The sequence below is a fragment of the Hyperolius riggenbachi genome, chromosome 3 (genome assembly GCF_040937935.1).
Source record: "Hyperolius riggenbachi isolate aHypRig1 chromosome 3, aHypRig1.pri, whole genome shotgun sequence".
Classification (NCBI taxonomy): domain Eukaryota; kingdom Metazoa; phylum Chordata; class Amphibia; order Anura; family Hyperoliidae; genus Hyperolius; species Hyperolius riggenbachi.
The window spans coordinates 176929124-176950404 of record NC_090648.1 but is presented as its reverse complement, the minus strand read 5'-3'; the positions used below and the strand labels follow the sequence as shown (position 1 = coordinate 176950404).

General features: G+C 42.7%; 1 long non-coding RNA gene across 2 annotated transcripts in view; it reads left to right on the top strand.

The window, feature by feature from the left end:
* LOC137561236 (uncharacterized) overlaps positions 1-21281 on the top strand; it is a 121679-nt gene that overhangs the window by 54273 nt on the left and 46125 nt on the right. For both annotated transcript variants that reach the window (XR_011029937.1, XR_011029936.1), the window contains exon 2: positions 14097-14174. This is a non-coding gene — a long non-coding RNA (uncharacterized lncRNA). The remainder of the gene's footprint in view (positions 1-14096; positions 14175-21281) is intronic.

The following is a 21281-nucleotide window of genomic DNA, read 5'->3' as shown; positions in this document are numbered from 1 at the left end:
GAGGGGCAGGAATCGCTCTCCGAGGAGGTTCGTTTCCTTCCCCTTCCCCTCTTTGGGCTGTCACACGTGACACCCTCTCTCTCTTATTGATGGAGAGGACTAGCCCGGTGTGGGTGGTGGCCCCTGGGGAGGCCTCCCTCCTCAGGTGCCACACCATGGAGCTGGTGTTCCACTTACTGTTGTTCTTGTGTCTTGTTTTGTTTAGTGAATTGTCTGTCTTTTCTCTAAGGCCGGTCCTTTTGTCGGGATCCATGGACTCATTATGGCACACCTTCTCCATCCATCAATATGGCTACACTTAAGGTACAGACGCTCAACGTCAGGGGACTTAAAATCCCTGAGAAACGCTCCTCCCTTCTTTCAGAATTGCACCGAAACAGGGTACATGTCGCTCTCCTACAGGAGACGCATTTTAGGGGAGAGGATCATCCACGATTGGGGGATAGACGATACTCCCAGGTTTTCCATAGTACATCAAGAGATACAAAAACTAAGGGCGTGTCCATTTTACTTTCCAGCAGGGTGGGTTTGACCCGGGTGCAGCAGAGCTCAGACTTAGAGGGTAGGTATATCTTGGTGAAGGGTCTACTGAACAACCACATGATAACGTTTGGCTCGTTTTACGCTCCAAACACTGGTCAGCAGACTTTTTTGGAGCGGTTTCTCCAGGAATTAGACTCCTTTGCTGAGGGGGACCTGGTCGTGGGTGGGGATCTCAACGTGGCGCTGGATCCCGCGCTGGATACATCCTCAGGCAGAGCTGCACTTCCCTACAGGATAGCTAATAAATGCAAGATGGCCCTTCGTTCTAGGCAATTAGTTGATCTGTGGAGGATCTGTAATCCATCTGATCGAGACTACACCTTCTACTCTGGCCCACATGGGGTATACTCCCGTATTGACTATATCTTTGTCTCACATAACCTATTATCAGTTGCCTCAAATGTCCGTATAACCACGTGTCCCATCTCAGATCACTCACCAGTAGAAGCTTCACTACATATCTTGGAGGGTAGACAGGGTCCATCTTCCTGGCGGTTAAATACTTCCCTCTTGAGTGACCAAACAGTGGCTCCAAAAATTGAAAGAGCCCTGAGATCCTACTTCGAAACAAATACTACTGACGGGATTTCCCCAATGTCGGTTTGGGCAGCACACAAGTGCGTAATCAGAGGAGTGCTCATGCAAGAGGGCAGCAGAATTAAACGGGAGAGAAATGAGGCAATTGACAAATCACTTCAAACAATACACAGACTAGAACTCATACATAAAGGCACCTTAGTGAGAGCTGACCTCGAGCCTCTTACAGCAGAACGAGAGAAACTGAAATCCTTATTATTCTATAAAGCACGATTCTCAGCTGAGCGCTGTAAGCGTCATTATTATGAATATGGCAACAAATGTAGCCGCTTACTAGCTCGAGCCCTCAAAACGCAGCAGACATCAAATTATATACCTAGCATACAGGGTGCCAATACAGCAGTACATCACAGGTCTCTTTCAATAGCTCGTATATTCCGCGACTACTATAAATCCCTCTACAATCTGCCTGGGGATGCGTCTGGGGGGACCAGGGACACACTATCCTGTAGGATTAAGAACTATATAAGGGAGTCGGGCATGCCCACATTATCAGGTATAAAAGATCTTGAGGAGCCGCTCACTCTGGATGAGCTGAGTCTGGCTATCACTCAGTCTCCCTCAGGAAAAGCACCAGGGCCAGATGGCTTTAGCTTGGATTATTATAAGAAATTCATGGGAATCCTCCACCCGTCTTTACTAAAAGCATTAAACTCTCTAACGGACCTAGAGTCCCCCACTTCCTTCCCGAAAGACATGCTCATGTCCCACATAACAGTACTTCACAAACAGGGAAAAGACCCTAACCTTTGTCCTAGCTACCGCCCTATATCCCTACTCAATTTAGACTTGAAACTGTTCGCAAAAATGTTAGCTAACAGATTGTCCCCTATGATGTCCCAACTGGTTGTTTTTGACCAGGTGGGCTTCATTCCTTCAAGAGAGGCCCGAGACAATACAATTAGAACCTTGGCAGTGATTCACCGGGCACGGTCGGAGGCCTCCCCAATGATGCTATTGTCTACGGATGCGGAGAAGGCCTTCGACCGTGTCCACTGGGAATTCATCAAAAATACTTTAAGTCATGTGGGGTTGTCCCGAAATATGCTCTCTCGTATCATGGCACTTTACTCTGCCCCTTCGGCCAGAGTGAAGGTTAATGGGGAACTCTCGGACCCGTTCGATATTTCGAATGGGACGAGGCAGGGGTGCCCCCTTTCCCCATTTATATTCGCCCTGTCACTAGAGCCACTGCTCCGTAAAATTAGAGCCAACCCAGATATCAAGGGAATTAGGTTCCCGTCGGCAGAGCACAAAATAGCTGCCTACGCGGACGATATGCTCTTTTATATCACGAGCCCCCATATTACTATCCCTAATCTCCTAAAAGAATTCGCTGATTATGGCCATCTAGCTAATTTAAAAATCAACTACGATAAATGTGAGGCCCTGGATGTGGGTTTAAAAGTGGGTGTAAAATCAAATCTGCAAGCCAATTTTGCGTTTAAGTGGGCACCCAAAGCAATCACCTATCTAGGAACCAAAATTCCGAGCTCCTTACCTGAGATTTTCAAACTTAACTATGCCCCATTACTTGCCACAATTCGCTCAGACTTACAAAGATGGGACGTGGCGAAGTTTTCCTGGTTCGGACGGGTCAATATAATTAAAATGAATGTTTTGCCCCGATTCTTATATATCTTTCAAGCTCTACCGATCTCTGTACCTATCTCCTTCTTTCGAGAGATCCGCAAATGCTTCCAGAAATTTATCTGGAGAGGTAAGCCACCTAGAATAAAATACGCCTTAACCACTCTCCCTAAAGAACAGGGTGGCATGGCGGTGCCAAATCTACAACTGTATCACTCAGCAGCACTAATGATGCGAATAGTGGACTGGCATCGCCATGACCAAGCAAAACAATGGGTTGGAATGGAGGGGGACCTTGCCTGCCATTCCCTGCCCGGCCTCCCCTGGGTGAGGAGGGGCGCTGCTGCACCTGGGTCAACGTATCCCTTGGTTATGGACACTATAAGATCGTTCATTAGGATTAATAGGTCTTCTCAGCTTTCACCTTGGCCATCCCCAATGATGCCACTCTTAGATAATCCTGGGTTCCCACCTGGCATGAACCGTTCAGCATATCAACAATGGAGAGGTGCCCGCCCCTTGCGGGCATATCACTTACTAGAGGGGAGCTCCTGGCTGGGCATAGCCGAGTTAGAGACCAAACTACAATTATCTTCACTGGACCCCTGGTCTCTGATTCAATTTAAACATTACTTACTCAGTCTGGGAAATAGACAATGCTTCACTCGAAATCTTACGCCATTTGAGCTACTTTGCGACGGGGAGGGCTGTGTCACTAAGGGGATCTCTCAAATATATGCTATGCTTATCACAAATCCCTCATTAACTATTTCTTTAAGATCCAAGTGGGAGACCTCCCTAGATCAAACTTTCTCAGACACTCAATGGCGTAAGATTCTTATTCTGGCTCACAAATGCTCTACCTCAGCTAGAATCCAGGAATCAGGCTACAAAATTTTAACGCAGTGGTACCGCACACCAGAAAGGTTACATCAAATCTTGCCTGAGTCCAGTTCTTTATGCTGGAGATGCGGGACACATACGGGAACCCTGATACATATATTTTGGAGCTGCCCAGCCCTTGGCCCATTCTGGGATGCCATAAAGACCATTATCACGCAGGTAACTGGGGTCGAGGCCTCCGAAGATCCTGCCTATTATCTTCTACATAACACACCAAGAACACTTGGGAAATATAAGAAATCCCTTTCCAAACATTTGATTAATGCGGCCCGCATAATTATCGCCAGACATTGGAAGTCACCCCAGGCCCCTTCAATAGCTGAATGGCTGCTCGAGATTAAAGCAACCGAACGCATGGAGGACCTATCACACACAATCTATTCAAAAAACGAACAGTTCTTGAAAACATGGAGACCTTGGTTTGAATTTACTGAATCTGATGAATATAAAAATAGAATGGGGAATTAACACACCCCCCATCCCACTACCCTGGCATAGTGTGAGCGTCTTGTTTTATATAAGATATGATGGAGACTCTTTGAAACCAAAAATTTTATACAGGCATCTGTGGTTCCCTGCACATTTGGGGCCGGCCGGACCTTCTCTCTCTTTCTCTTCTTTTCTTCTTACTGTACTTGTGTTGTCTTCTGTCCTGTCTTGTATTGTCTTTGTTTTGAACCAGCTCTAACAGGGAAATGAATGTACCCGGACAGCTTGAACCGAGATGTCTTAGGAGGGTGTATCCTGAGTGTATGTTCCCTCTGGGCCTCAGGTGCACCAGAAATATTGAAACCTAAGTGGAAACCTCTCCGGTTTACCAAATCATACACATGGGGGCAGCCATGTGTTATAGAGAAGCGATGTTATTGTTAATTTCTCATTGTCATTTAAAATAGATTACCTGTTTTAGCTGAAATGTTTTAGATATATTCATTGCGCCCTGTAATTACTGGCATGGTGACGCTGGTTGGTCACCTGGTTTTTGTAAAACATGTGAATTTCGGGCGCGATGTGAAGCGCTTTGTGTCTTTTTGTTACTATTGTTAAACAAAAACTTTTTTCAAAAAATAAAAATCTTTAAAAAAAAAGAAATTGTTACAGTGAATGTAATGAAGCTTGAAATGTAAGTCAAGCATGCTAAACATCTTGCAAACAGATGTGAAAATGGGTTTCCCCTCACACCTTTTCCCAGCAAATATACTATGTGACCTTAATAATACTCCCATCTTATTTAGGCATATTTTGAAAGTGCTTGCTATTAGTATAGTTAAATCCAAAGCACCAGTGTCATAAGACAAAGAGGCCTGTGATTTATGCACTTTGCCAACAGTCATTTCAAAAACGGCTCCTTGGTCTTGACTAAACAGTACTGTTTACAATGTAGTTTCTTATTCTTACTGGATAGGCCTCAATTCAGTAAGCAGTTTAGACTAGTCTACTGATGGTTTTTAGTCTGCTGATGGTTTGGTGTAAATCAGTTACATCAAAAGGGAATTCACTAATAATTACTGAATGTTTTAGACCTGTTTTTAGACCTGGTCTAAAACATTCGGTAATTAGGTCGGTAAAGCAGGGGAAATGATCAAAAGATGCAATTCACAAATGAGTAGCTATGACTGACATCCTTCTCCTCTGATGAGCTCTCCTCTGGATACAATTAAACTCCTGCATAATTAACTCAAAAGGTTCCATCCTCATGTCTAACATACCTCACAGAAGTACTTTACCGTCAGTAATCAGCTGGTCTAATCTCTGTCAGAAAAAGTGGGCATGCCTTTGTGAATTGCATCTTTTGATAATTTGACCTGCTTTTCCAACCTAATTACCAAATGTTTTAGACCAGCTCTAAAAACAGGTCTAAAGCCGCATCTACACGCGTAGATGCGGCCGCAATGCTCCTGATCAATCGAGCCGCTGATGCGGCTCGATTGATAAGATCCAACAGGACGGATCTCCGCACCGCTGATTCCCTGCTCGATCCTCGCGAGGGGACAATGGCAGGGAATCGTGCGGGAGATAAGCGGTGCCGGCGGGGACGAGCGGGCACGAGCGGGGAATCGAATGCGGCGCACGCGCGGCAAGCGGGGACGCGGCGGGACTGCGGAAGAGGCGATCCGGCGGCTAATCGAGCCGCCGGATCGCTACAACCTCTCCCCGTGTAGACGGGGCTTAAAACATTACACCAAACCATCAGTAGACTAGTCTAAACTGCTTAGTGAATTGAGGCCAATGTGGAAAGAAAACAACTAAATTTGCATAAAGCAGACCAGCAAACTGTAAATTTGTAGTGGTAACAATGTTTACAACCTCAGCTTTTAAAATACAGTATTGTTATATTCTATGTCATATATTGTGTCTATGAAAGGATTTGTGAATACGCCTGCAGAAGCCATTGTCCAATGCTCCTATACCTACCATATATACATGAGGATAAGCCCAATCCCTCACGTTTGGCCTCCGCTGCCCAAATGAAACACTAGTTGCTGCTATAGCCACTATTACCATTGTAATCTATGCAGCACCAAATTACCAGGTGTATGGAGGTGACCAAAATTAATTGCTGCATTTTATTGATAACGTGAAAATATGACCTAGCAAAAAACGTACGAGAAAAACTGAATTGGATCAGGTGCACTGTGCCTAAAATAAAAGAAATAAAATGTTTTCTTTATTGATTAAATGAAAACATTTTCTGGGTGATCCTTGTATATATGGTGGTCCAAGTTATTAAAGGACACCTGAAGTGAGAGAGATACTGTATGGAGGCTGACATATTTATTTCCTTTTAAAAAAAAATCAAGTTGCCTGTCTGTCCTCTTGATCATAATTTTAGCCATAAATCCGGAACAAGCATGCAGATCAGGTACTCTGACTGAAGTCTGTCTGGATTAGCCACATTATTGTTTCAGGTGAATGATTCAGACACCAACGATGCCAGAAAGATCAGCGGGACTGCCGGGCAACTGGTATTGTTTAAAAGGAAATAAACATGGCAGCCTCCATATCACTCTCACCTCAGGTTCCCTTTATAGGGTGTTTACTTAAGGCCCTGCACACATGATAGATAATTCTAGCATGTGTACAGCATTCCCCAATACCCCTAAATGCATTGGAAAGCATTCTGCCTGGTGGATCATCTCAGCCGAGCAGAGGACGAGAGCACTGGTCTCCTACTCACTCTGCCCATTCCTTCATGCGCCTTGTCATTGGCCTTCCTCCCCACTCCATAGCAACTAACAAAACGGTAGATTACTTGATACTACATTACTAAAAACATCACATGAAAGGCACTGTATTATCTGTTCACAGCTCTATGCATATTGTTCTGGTGCAACCTGCTGTCCTGCTGGCCGCACATGAAACTCGGTGACCTGTTGGCAGGTCGGCTCTTCTGCGCATGTGCGGGCGCACATGGCCAGCCAAGTGCCTACGTCATAAGGCGCATACAGTTAGTCTGCGCAGGTGCAGTACGTGCCCAATGATGTGGGCATGCACCCACACATACACAGAAGAGCCGACTGGTCACCAAGCTTCATGGGTGGCCAGTGGGACAGCGGCGAGCACTGGAGCTGTGGCAATGGACCCGGGGCAAGAAGATAGCTAGGGGCTGTAAGAAGCCCCAGGTAAGTAATGATTGCTAATCATTTTCACCTCGTGAGTCCTTTAAGAACATGTACAAATGCATATTATAAGCAAAACAAATGTGATCTACACTGCATACAGTAAGCTTGTATTATGAAGTCTTCTGTCAATCAAAAATGATTGTTCGAGCATATATAACTTGCAATAACTGCATACAGAAGACTTGATAACTAAATAGCTAATGTTTGTAAAAAAAAAAAAAATCTGATTTGTTGACTTGTAGATCCATAAAATATTCTGACAGTTCCTCAAATATAGTACGTTTCATGTACATAATAAACAGTGAGGAAACCACTAGAAGCTATTAAGTTATTTTTTAGCCTATACTATAATGTTCTTAGCTATTGAACGTGCTGCCATTATTTGCTATCATGTACTTCTATTGCTAGTGCTATTTCACAAGTAGTCTGTATTTGTCACACAGAACATGTGCTAATGCATTCTTAGAAGAACCATTACACGCAGCTCCAGTGTTCTTAGCAATGAAGGACCGCAAGTAAAACTTGTAAAAGCTCAGCTTAAATGCTGAGCTACAGTATACTATACTGTATGTGTGTGTGTTTTATGTTAGCTACTAGACATGGCCAATTTCTCCTACAAGTGCGGGATTGCAGCATTTGCAAAGAAAAGCACTTTCCCTAGTGCCTTCATGGCAGCACACTGATAGGATGACTCCGCCTCCTTTCAACCCTAACAGGACTAATCTTCTACATAAGTTTTTCATGTTCAGGACAAAGGTCATTCATTTTTTCTATCCACTCTGTAGAGACCATTTTCTATCCTCTTTGTAGAGACCATATTTTGTATTACTTCTTTTTCTTTCCTAAATGCATAAGATAACATCCACATAGGTTTTATCCTTTTTTCTGTGGTGTCTCTATGCTGAATTTGAAACATCATCAAATATAGTCCAAATAGAGAATTTCTTAGGTCAGCGAGTGTAATGTGTCTTCATTCACTGATTGCCTTGGTTTACTTATGTGGTCTACTATGTTTAACTTGTTTCTTTATCTTTTTCCTGAGCACCGTTGAAATCCGGGTCATTAGTCCTAGGGCTCGGTATTCTCACATGGAGGCAGCAAGGCCAGATTTATACTTTTTCTGCCCCAAGGCCAACTTTCTTGCAGCTCCCTTTCTATGTGTAATATCCCCCTCCCATTCTTCCATTAATGTATAGCAGCACCCTTCAGTTATACAGTATATAGGTCCCTTGGACAGCAGCTCCCTCTTTCCATATGTTGATCCTTATGTGCAACCTCTATATTCCATTTGCATCCTCTTTTTGCATATGCAGCAAACCCTCTTCCATGTAAAGGCGCCTCTTGGCCAGCTATCACCCAAGGCACAGGCCTTTGTGGCCTCGCCAGAAATCCGGCCCTGGGTGACGGCCATAACATATCAGACTGCAAGTTAACGGGTGAAAGTGCATTGCATTCTGGCTGCTGTGAATAAAAACCTAACATATCAATCATGTTCTGTGTGGGCAGAGGCATTCCTACCTAAATAATTAAAAGGACTGGGCGTCCGTGCTAGACTCCATGAATGCATGTGTGCTGTTCCTCTCTGGAGCACTCAGACCTGCATATTCTATTGGAGTACTAGTGTGTGTAATCCATAACATTTGTACATATACTATGTATGTGTGTAACTAACATGTGTACATATGCAATATACTCTATTTATATATGATAAATTGTGTGTGTCTATCTTTGTATTCCATTTATTTATTTTCTTCTGTGTCATTGAAGTGTAGCACTGTGTCCTCACAATTCTCTGACCCAATAGGAGAAGGGGTGGTGGAGGGGGAGTAAAGATGGCCGTGGTACAAAAAAAGAAGAAAAAAAAAAGGACAGGTATCAATACTAATTGAAACAATGGCCTCAATTCACTAAGCTTTATCAAACACTTTATCAAACGTTTGATAGTTTACCTCATGAGTTAAAACTAATTTTGAATTCATTAAGGTGTTATAGATTTATTGAACGTTTTATCGATAAAACATTCGATAAATTTATAACACCTTAGTGAATTCAAAATTTACTCATGAGGTAAATTATCAAACGTTTGATAAAGTGTTTGATAAAGCTTAGTGAATTGAGGCAATTTTAATGTCTCAGCTCTTACAGATATTGCAGCAGATGGTTTCAAACAAACTGATTAATATCTATTTAAGATTTGATTACCATCTAAAGGTGGCCATCAATGATACAACTCTTTAGACGACCGATTCTCAGATTTGATCGTAAGATAGATCCCATTGATCCAGTTTTCGGATCAATTACATTAATCTGATTGATTGGAAAGCAGCTTTACTTCTGTTAGTGGGCCTAAACAATCAATATTAAGATTGAATTATGTTCTTTTGATGGCCCATGTACAGTTTCATAGCAAAGGCCCTAACATCGTGGACTGAAATAAACTGAAGACACAGTAAAAGTGGATGGTCATAATAATATCTTATTGGTGTTACAAGATTTAACAATTGCTTCAGAATGTGTTAAGCCCCATCTACACCATGGGACATTGCAGCGATCCGGCGGCTCGATTAGCCGCTGGATCGCCTCTTCCGCGTGCCCGCCGCGTCCCCGCTCGCCGCGCATGCGCCGCATTCGATTCCCCGCTCGTCCCCGCCGGCGCCGCTTATCTCCTGCACGATTCCCTGCCATTGTCCCCTCGCGGGGATCGAGCAGGGAATCGGCGGTGCGGAGATCCGTCCTGTCGGATCTTATCAATCGAGCCGCATCAGCGGCTTGATTGATAAGGAGCATCGCGGCCGCATCTACTCGTGTAGATGCGGCTTTAGGGAAGACGCAACAGATTGTGAAAGGGTAATCAGTGTTATTCTTGAATACAGCTAGGAGAGTGTTATGGTTAAAGCAGTGGGCAGCTGACCAGACATTCATGTGAAACTAATGTAAGATCCCCTTTGATGGTGAAAATGTATTTAGACCGTGTCTGCATCTTGTAGGCACACTAACTATCACCATACCACTTGTGAAATGAAGCTGGTAGTAAATAAGAACATTACAAATAGTTTTTCTTCATCGGTGGAAAAAGTGTTTTTTTATTAGAAAGTGACTCTAAAACCCCATATGAAGAAAAAAAAACACTACTTTGGTGCAAGAACAAATTGACAAACTGCACATCTTTTGTTCCTGACCATTAAACGATCATAACAATTCATAACATAACATTCATTGAGGTTGGGGTGCTCAATGCTGTTTTAAGTTTAAAAACCCCTAAAATCAGGAATCCTTTAGAAGGCAATTCTTATGCCTGACAACAAAATGGCAGTATCTTATGTTTAGATACACTTTGGGGCAAACTCTTTTGAGAATGATATCTCCAATGAGGAATTGGGTCAAAAAGCATTCAGATCATCTAAGGACATTGTAAATTCCACAAAGGGAGAACATTCAAACTTTCTCTCCAGGAACAAAGTGGACAATATAAGATTGGCATTGACGACCAAAGTATTTCACCAATTAGTCCAACTTTGATGTTGTCCAATTGCAACAAATCACAATATTACATTTTTATTTTTTTTTAAAGTTATGTTTAGTCCCTGTATGTAAATTCAGCAGGAGTAGATTCAGCGTTCTTATGCTAGGTACAAACGTTGCATTTTTGAGGTCGATATATGCATTCGATTGATCATTTCCATCATGTCCGATATTACTTTCGATCGTTTTACCACTCGATTTCTCATAGAAGTGAATGCAAATTCATAATAAAGATAAGAGAATCGAGCGGGAAATCGAGCGAAAAAAACTAATCGAAAATTGATCGAACTGGAAATCGACTGAAAAAGCGCATCATGTGTACCCAGCATAACGTAGGCTGAAGTTCAAGAGCTCAGAAGCAATAGCCATAATACCGTACTGGCTAAGAAGACTATGATTTGCTCTATTTCTTGAAATATCTCAAATGCTACCAATAGAGCTTCTGCTGTCAGGGGATCTCCTGTCCAAAGAGCAGATCTTCTATACAAATTCAGCAAATCTACATTTTAATTAACTTGAAGCTGTAGAGGTAAAGTTATTTATTCTCCAAAAAAGTAGAAGAAACTCAACCAATAAAGGCTATTGCAAAATTTGGAAACTAATTGTAGTTTGCAATGCCATGCTAAAGATTCAGCTAAAATTAATATTCTTTCCTGTTTACAGAGTTGAGTTGAGTTCCAAGATCCAACCAAGTACCTGCGATTTCCTCTTTTTCTGGAAAACATTAGTCTAAACACTACTTTGTACAACAATTTCTGAGAGCATTTTAAAAATGAAGACCTCCTTTGAGAATTTTTTTTACCCAAAGTTGGATTTTATCTATTTGGAGCAACAACCTTTTGTCCGAGTATAAGAATGTTCACTTTAAATGTTAATATTTAACCATTTACCGCCATCCTAACGTATTAAAACGTCATGCTTACCGCTATTAACAGCAACATGACGTTTTAATACGTCGCGCATTCCCGCCGCTGCTACCGCCGTGTGTCCGCCGCTACCGCCGCCATTACCGTCGGGATCCCGTGCTGGGCGATTGGGGAAGAGGACTGAACAGTCCTCTACCCAATCGCAGTGCCTGGAGTGAATGGACGTGACCGCGAACAGCGGCTACGTCCATTCACATAAACAGGAAATGTAACAGTTTAATAAAGTGTGTAAAAAAAAAAAAAAAAAGTGAACACGTCCTATGAGTGTTCACTAGCACCATCTTGTGGCCAAAAAGTATAACACACCTACAAAATACATACATTTTCAAGTATATACACATCATTAATAAAATTACACTTCCAACCCTCCCCCCCAAAAAAAACACTTGTAAAAAAAAAATCAGCTTAAAAAAAAAAAAAAAATAGTTGCCTTAGGGACTCAGCTTTTTTTATTCTATATTTTATGGGGGAAAATTAATTTTAATTTATTACATAGGGGCTTGTAATTATGGCCAGAACAAACAGAAAAATAACCACTTATATTTCAAAATAATATACTGTCGCCATACATTGTGGTAGGGACATAATCTAAACGGTTTAATTATCGGGACTACTGGGCAAATAAAACGTGTTTGTTTTATCCACAGGAGAATGTTTAATTTTAAAACTATAAAGGCTGAACACTGAGAAATAATGATTTTTTTTCTTTTTTTCCTGTTTTTCTCATTAAAATGCATTTAGAATAAAAAAAATCTTAGCAAAATGTACTATCCACAGAAAGCCTAATTGGTGGCGAAAAAAACGAGGTATAGATCATTTTCTTGTGATAAGTAGTAATAAAGTTATTAGGGAATAAAAGGGAGGAGCGCTGACAACTAAAAATTGCTCTGGTCCGTTAGGATAAAAACCCTTGGGGGTGAACTGGTTAAAGCTTTCTTTTTCATATATATTGCTACTTTAAAGTGGATCTGAGGTGAACTTTTACTCACTGCATAATTGTGTTGCTTTCCTATTGTTTATAGGGCATTCCTCAAGCCAAATACTTTTTTGTTTTTGTTTTAATACTCTACTTCCCTATAAACTAAATAAACCACGCCCACTGGTTTTCAGAGAGCCTTGGCAGTAGCAAGGGCTCATGGGAGCTCAGTCTGGGCAGGGGGAGGAGGTGTTACTAGCCATTGATTTCAGAGGCAGAGGGGAGGAGGGGGGAATAGGTTTTTATCACAGTCTGAGTGCTGATGGTGCAGATAAGCCTGCCTCTGTGTAATGCTTACAAACAACATGGCTGCTGTCATTGTATCACAGGAAGAAATAATCATTTTCTATTAAATCTGTTTGCAGCTAGATTTGCTGTGTAAACTATCTAAACTTTAGATAAGATATATAGACAAGTTACTTGTTATAGTTCGTTTTTCATCTCGGATCCGCTTTAACCATTTCACATCCAGACCTTTTTTCCTACTTATGGACCAGAGCAGTTTTGACAGTTTAGCTATGTCCTTATTTAATCAGAAATAACTTTATCCCTACTTATGACACAGAAATGAAATATATATTGTTTTTTTCAAGACAAACTAGGCTTTCATTGTATGCCATTTTTTCCCCTCAAACAATTTTGTTTTCTATGAATTTTAATGGGAAAACAAAGAAAAAAATAGAAAAAACATTTATTTCTCAGTTTTACCAATTCCAGTTTAAAAATAAGCGCCCTCTATTTGAACTTCCTGGTCACTGCAGTGACACAGGAAGTTAATGTACGCTGGGATGGAAGCAGGAACAGAGCGGAGAAGACGCGGAGAAGATGCCCGGGAGCCAGCGTCAAGTAATGTATACCTGATCGGATCGGACGCCGCTAGCGACGCGCTCCCTACCCGCGGGCGATCGATGGTATTTTTCCGCACGGCGCGATCGACGGACCGATCCGATTTCGGGAGGAAATCGGATCAGCGGGTGCGTTTAGCGCGAACGATTGGCAGCAGATTCGATCCCAGTGATCGAATCTGCTGTCGAAACGGCCGCAAATCGGGCCAGTGTATGGCCAGCTTTACCTGCATGTGTCTGTCACAAATTAGGGTAACACGTGAGCAATTTTACTACTAAGCTATTAGATAGACGATATTTAGATTTATGTCTTGAGATGGTTGCACCTGAACGCATCCATGCTTGGCAACCTTTTTTCCCAGTGAAAGAGCACACACCAGACTGTGGACCTGCAATCATCAGCAGCCCCTCCCCCACCCCCCCACCCGTGCACACACACTGCATGTAGCGGCACACATGGACACAGGTGGATGCAGACACCTGTACTTTTATTAGGTAGGATACGTTGGGTTTAAATCAGGAAATCTGTAGCTGAATGATGGAAACTACACATTTTTTTCTCCTTATTCAGGTCATTTCAGCTATTATGTGATGGCATGAGAAGTGGTTCCTTAACTGCACCTGTCCAAAGCTTGGGTCTACCAAGTCAGTGAGTATTCTTTTTTTAATAAATTAAATTATGTTCCTGAAATTTGCTGTTAGATGGCAAAACTTTGCAAACCTCTACTGGGTTGTACCCCAAATTAGGAACTGACCTCCTAAAAGGTTCTCTAGGGCTGGAGATCCTCTGTGATCCAGAAAACTTTGAAGATGGTCTGATATGGCCCAGGTAAGGGTTGTAAACATTTGCCACCTAATTGAAAACAGTTTTTAAAATATTCAGGCCATTTTTTTTCAGTTTTGCTTGTTTCTACTTTAATAACATTGCTAAATCATCCATTCTGTTTGAAAATCTGATTAACACGTTGTTACTCATACGTTTTTAGAGAATGTCTCCTTGCATACCTCCAAATTTTACTAAGAGATAATAAGCTCCACAAGCGCCACCACTTCTGTTGCATACTTATTTTTGTAATAACAAATGCTAAAATGTGGTACTGAAAGCAGCGCAATGTCTGGTTATATACAGAACAGCTGAAATGAAATGGTTTGCATCCTGTAAGGTACCCACTAATACAATACTTTGATTGGCTGAAAAGGCTGACCGGAGTTAAGTGAGCATCAGGACAGCTCACCATATATGCCTGCTCCCCCCCCCCCCCCCGTTTCTCTTATTAATTTGTGCTCTGGTATCCTTTAAGCTCACCTCTCCACTGGCATGGCCTTTCTGTGTCTTCTCTCCATCACCACCGGAACATCTATACCCTGTGACCTTGTGGCCGTCGGGTCATGGGGTGCAGGCTCCCGGCTGTAATGGAGAGAAGACGCGGGTCACAGGAGGATGCACGCCAGCGCAGATAGGTGAGCTGGGGCTTCCTCCACACCCCGTAGCCTGCGAGGTCCCCTGGCATCCTCTTCATCTCTTCCGTGGTCCAGCTGGCAGCTCCAGTAATCTGGCGACTTCGGCTAAAGTAGCGCGTTGCACCCCTGGCACGCACCCTGCGCATCATCACATCGGACTGAACACTTTCTGCTCAAATGTAAATAAAAGCTGAGAAATGTTTTTTTCCCACAAAAATTGCTCTTGTACATCGCATTATTACCTTTTGAGAGACACCTACTGTATGTCATTTCCCCCCAAAAAAATTACTTGCTGGTTTAATAAAAGTAACTTTAAAAAGAACCAGAGACGAAACACATAATAGATTTATACGTACCTGGGGCTTTCTCCAGCCCATCAGCATGGATTGCTCCCACGCCGCTGTTCTCCGCCGCCTCTTTCACCCGTCACTTCCGCCAGACGCGGTCAGTTGTACTCATCCGCGGGGACTCCTCTCCGTCTCGCCGGCGCCTGAATAAATGTATTATGTTGTTCGTCTCTGGTTCTCTTTAAGTCAAAATTTGCCAGGGGTATGAGTAATTATGGGCAGCACTATAAATATATATATGTGTATATATATATATATATATATATATATATATATATATATATATATATATATATATATATATATATATATATATTTGAATGCTTGCCTTGGGTTCAGTTCACACAATGGTCATGTACGCCACAATCCTTCAAGAAACAGAAATCTGATCCCGAGAACATACAGGCATTCTCCCCTCTCTGCACTCAGACATATCCTGACTACAAAAATGTAATGTAAGAGCAGGCGGATTATTCACTGGCCTGACATTAATTTTAGTGGCAGAGAGGGTCAGAAAGGTTCAAGGAAAGACTAGAGGGATAAAAAAAAACCTCTGTCAACTTCAATAGGCTGAAAATAAAGTTCACTTGTAGAAAATGCTAACAGATTGGCATTGCTTAAATTAACATATGTATAGCAGCTCAGAGTCAGGGACAATGCAGTACCTTTTTCATTAAAGCTTTTGTATCAGCACTCCTGCTCTGCAACACAAAGCCGCCCTCATTCAAGAAAACAAAACAAAAAACCCAACAGGATATTTTAGATGAATATATTGTTTCTTCAAGGTATAACTGCAAGATTGCACGTTCTCATGGATTGCGTCCATTCCTGATATGCTCGAATACACAAGGAAATCTATACATCCCAGTAATACACACACAGTAAAGAGCAGACACAGTGTAATATATAATATATAGGTGTTGGTTGTATGGAACAGATTATTTCGCCAATAGATTTAATGATCTGTACACGACCTCTGCTGCCCAATAACCATAAAACAGAGTGAATGCACAATGAGAGCGCTAGGTTTAGCTGTAGCTCACAGGAACACACAGGGTATGTTGGTGCTGGATGGAGGGTGGGGGATGGGGCTGCCAGGCTGACAGTCTGTGTTTGTGTATGAGACTGTGTATGCACTTGCACTTATACTGGTTTCCTGTTGAGAACTTATTTTACATTCTCTTTGTTGAGAATGTATTGAAATGAATACCTGTTTCAAAACAAATTGGCATTTTCTTCTCAGTCAGATATCAGGAGAGATATTTACAAGGCGAAATATAGAGAACTACATACATTTCCAGTAATAAATAGCAGAACGTTGATCCAGCGGATTTTCTCTGTTTACCGTGTTGGAGTCAGGAAGGTAGTTTTCTGGCTATGAAGCTAATTGGCCCATGCTTTTTAAGTTTTTTTTTTCTATACTCTCACTGGATCAGGTCTAGTCTTGGTTGATCTTAAAGTAAACCTGAGATGAGTAAAAAAAAAAAAAAAGTTTTATACATACCTGGGGCTTACTCCAGCCCCCTTTTGGCTGATTGGTCCCTCACCGTTTTCCTCCGCCGCCTGGATCCTCTGGTCGGCGGCCAGGTAATTTTGCAAGTCTGGGCGCACTGCACATGCGCTTCCCGGCCATGCGCACACACCATCATGCTCCCATCAATTGGAAAGGGGGGGTGTGCAAGGCCAGACTATGCCCTCACTGACTGGTGCTAACTTGCCAAATTAGTACACAAAAGAAGCTGTTGTGCCTGGCACTCAGTGATGGGGGTATGGATTGGTCTCAGCACCTTTAAATGGAAGCTCCGTCCTATTCCACTTCTGTGCTTTATATATGTGAGGAGGCGTGCATCCAGGCTAACGTAGGCAACAAGGGATTCACAGTACATATGAGGCAGTCCGTGCACAGCTTCCTTAATTCACATTTATTTTAACATTGACTTTCGCCAGCAGACATAACAACATGGGATGCAGGTTCACAACATGTGTAAAGCGGAACGATCTGACCTGTATCGAAGACGGGTGCGGGAGTGTGACCAGGGGATGAGAGGACGGCGCAACAGCCGTTTCGCGCCGGTGTGGCGCTTGCTCACGTGCGTATGTCCTGATCATACGCACGTGAACAAGCGCCACACATACACACGTGAACAAGCGCCACACCGGCGCGAAACGGCTGTTGCGCCGTCCTCTCATCCCCTGGTCACACTCCCGCACCCGTCTTCGATACAGGTCAGATCGTTCCGCTTTACACATGTTGTGAACCTGCATCCCATGTTGTTATGTCTGCTGGCGAAAGTCAATGTTAAAATAAATGTGAATTAAGGAAGCTGTGCACGGACTGCCTCATATGTACTGTGAATTCCTAACTTGCCAAATTACTAGGCTGCCTAGTGGAGGATCCAGGCGGTCTCAGGTACACTTTGAGGGACAATTTGTTTTTTTTGTACAGCAAAACTAAGCAGGGGTGTAACTCATCTTTGTATCTGCCTTTGGTGGGATCTGTTCTTATTGGCTGCTGGGGCGTGCTGTGCATCCTGGGAGAAAATTATTTTCCCAGCAGATGCCCATTACGAACTTCCCACCGACATTTTGGCACCATACCACCTTCTAGTTTTGCCTGCGATCATTTGGCGAAAAATCAACTGCATGGTGATTTACTGGACCTCTCTTGCAGAAAACGTTGGTAAGTGAGAAAGGCCCGATTCGATATGAGATTGAATTTATGATTCTCAATTGGTCATCCCTAGCATGTGTAAGCAACAATGAAGTCCCTAATCTCTACTACAGATGACCAATGAAATGTTAGTTTTCCAAGCTGATTGAAATTTTACTGCAAATGGTCTGCAGCTTGGAACTAGGTCAATAAATTGTTGCACCATTCCAATTTACCCTCAAAATGTGACTTAGGGTAGGAGCACACTAGGCAGAATTGCATATGCATTTACCACTATGTGCTATGTGGAAAACTCATGCGATTCTGTCTAGTGTGTTCCTACCCTCTGCTTTTCAATTCAATGGTTCCCCACCCCCATTGTAAGGTACATCTGGTGTTAAAAGCCATGTATGTCATTACTATAAGTGTAATACGCCTTCTTGACCATCCAGCCTGCGTGATGGGACTAGGAGTTACGACTTTTGGTAGGGGGCTATGCTATTTACCTTGTAAAAAATAAAATAAATATTAAAATATTTATATGAGACTTATTTGACCTTGCAGGGATTTCATACAGACATTTTCCCTGAAAAAAACCCTTTAATTAACAGCATCAGCAGCTGGCATTCACTGTAGCCATTGCCTGGAGCACTGCAGAAGCTTTGGACCTCATAGTGAATTCTCAGTGTGCCATAATGGGAGATATGTGCATGACCTGTTTTATTTAGTGAATCCAATTGTGGGTTTAGATTCTATACCAAAGCAATAGTAAATTAGGATCTTTGTGTTAAAATGGTGGTCTGGTTTGCAGTGGCATGGGATTTGTGTAGGAAATTGCTTTTAGAAAAGGAATTTAATTGAAATGTATATGTTCTGCACCAGATCAGGTCATTTCAGCACAGGGATTGGCAGGATTCTAATAGGGGTACGTGATTTGGTGGCCCAGGTCACAGGTCAAGGACTGCACGCAGTGGTGTAGCTAAGGAGCTGTGGGCCTCGGTTCAAGTTTTACAATGGGGCACCTCAAGCTGTCTATACATAACAATTGATACAGCGCACCAAAACCTGCCAATGGCAACTACAGTGTCAGAGGTGCAAGAAGGGAATGGGGAACAGTTTGTTAATGATTACTACTATTCAAAGTATCTATAGAAGTGATTATTATGAGCACAGGACCAATAGAGAGCTAATACTGAAGTTGAGGGAGGGCCCCAAGGGCCCTGATGCAGTCGCAACCTCTGCAACCCCTATTGCTACGAGTCGACCCTGATTGCACGGAACTGGGTTTGTGTGCTCCTTCCAGGATGAAGGATGGACAATTTATATCCCTGCACAGAAGTGAGTAAATAGGGCAATCTCTGTCCACTGCAATATCTCCAACAGTAACTCAATAGACCAGACTTTTACAAGGCAGATGATAGGTCGTCTCTCTGGAATGAGTCAATAAAATACTATGACTGCAAGTTACCAGAAAATGGAGCAGCTAATTGTTGCAGGACAAAAACTGGTGCGCTCTAAATAGTGGCATTGCTACCATGTGAACTGTGGCTATGTGAACTAGTGGGTGACCATGTTCTGGTGCAGGGTGGGGGGGGGGGGGCAAATGGGTGGCTTCTGGCTTTTCCTTTCGTCTGATCTGGCGACGTCTCGTTCTGGGGCTTTTCTGCAGCGATTGGCGGCGTCCATAGCAATCAGCGGTTTTCGTCCCAGCAAGGGTACATGAAGATGCAGCAGTGAATCAACCCTAGATGCCGCATGTGGCTTCTAGGGTCGGCTGAAACGACAGGGAAAATTAGAATCAGAACGCCGCATTTGCGCAATCGACGGTAATCGACAGTAACCGCGCAATGTTAAACCAACGAGTCCCATACATTTGGGGGTAAATGCCGCCAAGCGTCCGTGTAAACTGGCCCTGTCTTTTTTTGTTTGTTTATGCCCGCGCCCAAATTAGCACGCAGTGTTTTAAAATGTACGCCCAGCAAATGCAGCACTAGCCAGCATGTGCCAAAAGCATCTATCCACAGCGAAAGCACCTGCAAACTTCAGGCAATACCAATGTGAATGTACACGTCAGAGGAACCGTTCACATTGGCCAGTCAATAGAATATTAAAAAAACTCACAAGTTTACCCAAGTTAAATTATTTGCCTGCTTATAGTTAGCTTCAAACCATGTAGAGTGCAATGTTTTGCAATCATTCTTGCAGTACAGAACACTGGCAATTAAACTGTTGGAACCTGGTGCTCATAAAATACAGACAGTTGCTTATATTTATGGCACAGGGCCACAGTGACAACTGTGCTTTTTAAAGAGAAACTCCGACCAAAAATTTAACTTTATCCCAATCAGTAGCTTATACCCCCTTTTACATGAGAAATCTATTCCTTTTCACAAACAGACCATCAGGGGGCGCTGTATGACTGATATTGTGGTGAAACCCCTCCCACAAGAAGCCCCTCCCACAAGAAAAGTTCAAACTTTTGGCAGTTTTCTGTCTGTGAACCTTGTTGCATTGTGGAAAATAGCTGTTTACAGCTGTTTCCAAGTGCCAAAAACCATGCAGCAGCTACATCACCTGCCAACAGTAAAATGTTCACTGGAGTTCCTCTTTAAACCGTTCTTTTGCAGATTAAATATCGGTGAAATCAGGGGATTTCACTTTGCCACTGTTTACAGAAATGTTTTTGTGAAAATGCAAGTTCACTTTTTGCTGACAGCAAAACACACTTATGTTAGCACTTAAGTTTTCTTTATACTGGCCAGTCAGATATATTCAGAATCGTTACTATACTATTATCTACCCACTGTACAGCAGAATTTCCCAGTGTGGCATCAATCTGCTCATTTAGTGGATTCCCTCATCAGGGGCATTGCTAGGATCCTGGGAATGCACAGGCATGCATGGGCACCAAGTTAATAACAATTTGCATTGTGCAGCTGCATGCCATGCGGCCATGTAGTGGGGAGAAATGGGTGTGGTAATGGTTGGGGCAAAATGTACATGAACTTAGCAGCCGTGCAACTTAGACAGTGGGCCTGCCCAGCAAAACATTGTCTTAAGCCCCCTTAATTAATAAGAAAAATCCAAACAGCATATAAACAGCATTATAAGATGTCATATTAAAGGATACATCTGGGAATTAAAAAAAAAAAAGAAGTTTTATTCACCTGGGGCTTCTTCCAGCCCCTAGAAGTCTGTTAGGTTCTCTGGTGCGGTTCCGCTCTGAACCGGTCACTGGTCGCAATTTTACAGAGGGGAGACCGGAGGCTCAGAGCAGAAATGCACAGAGGGGCCTAAC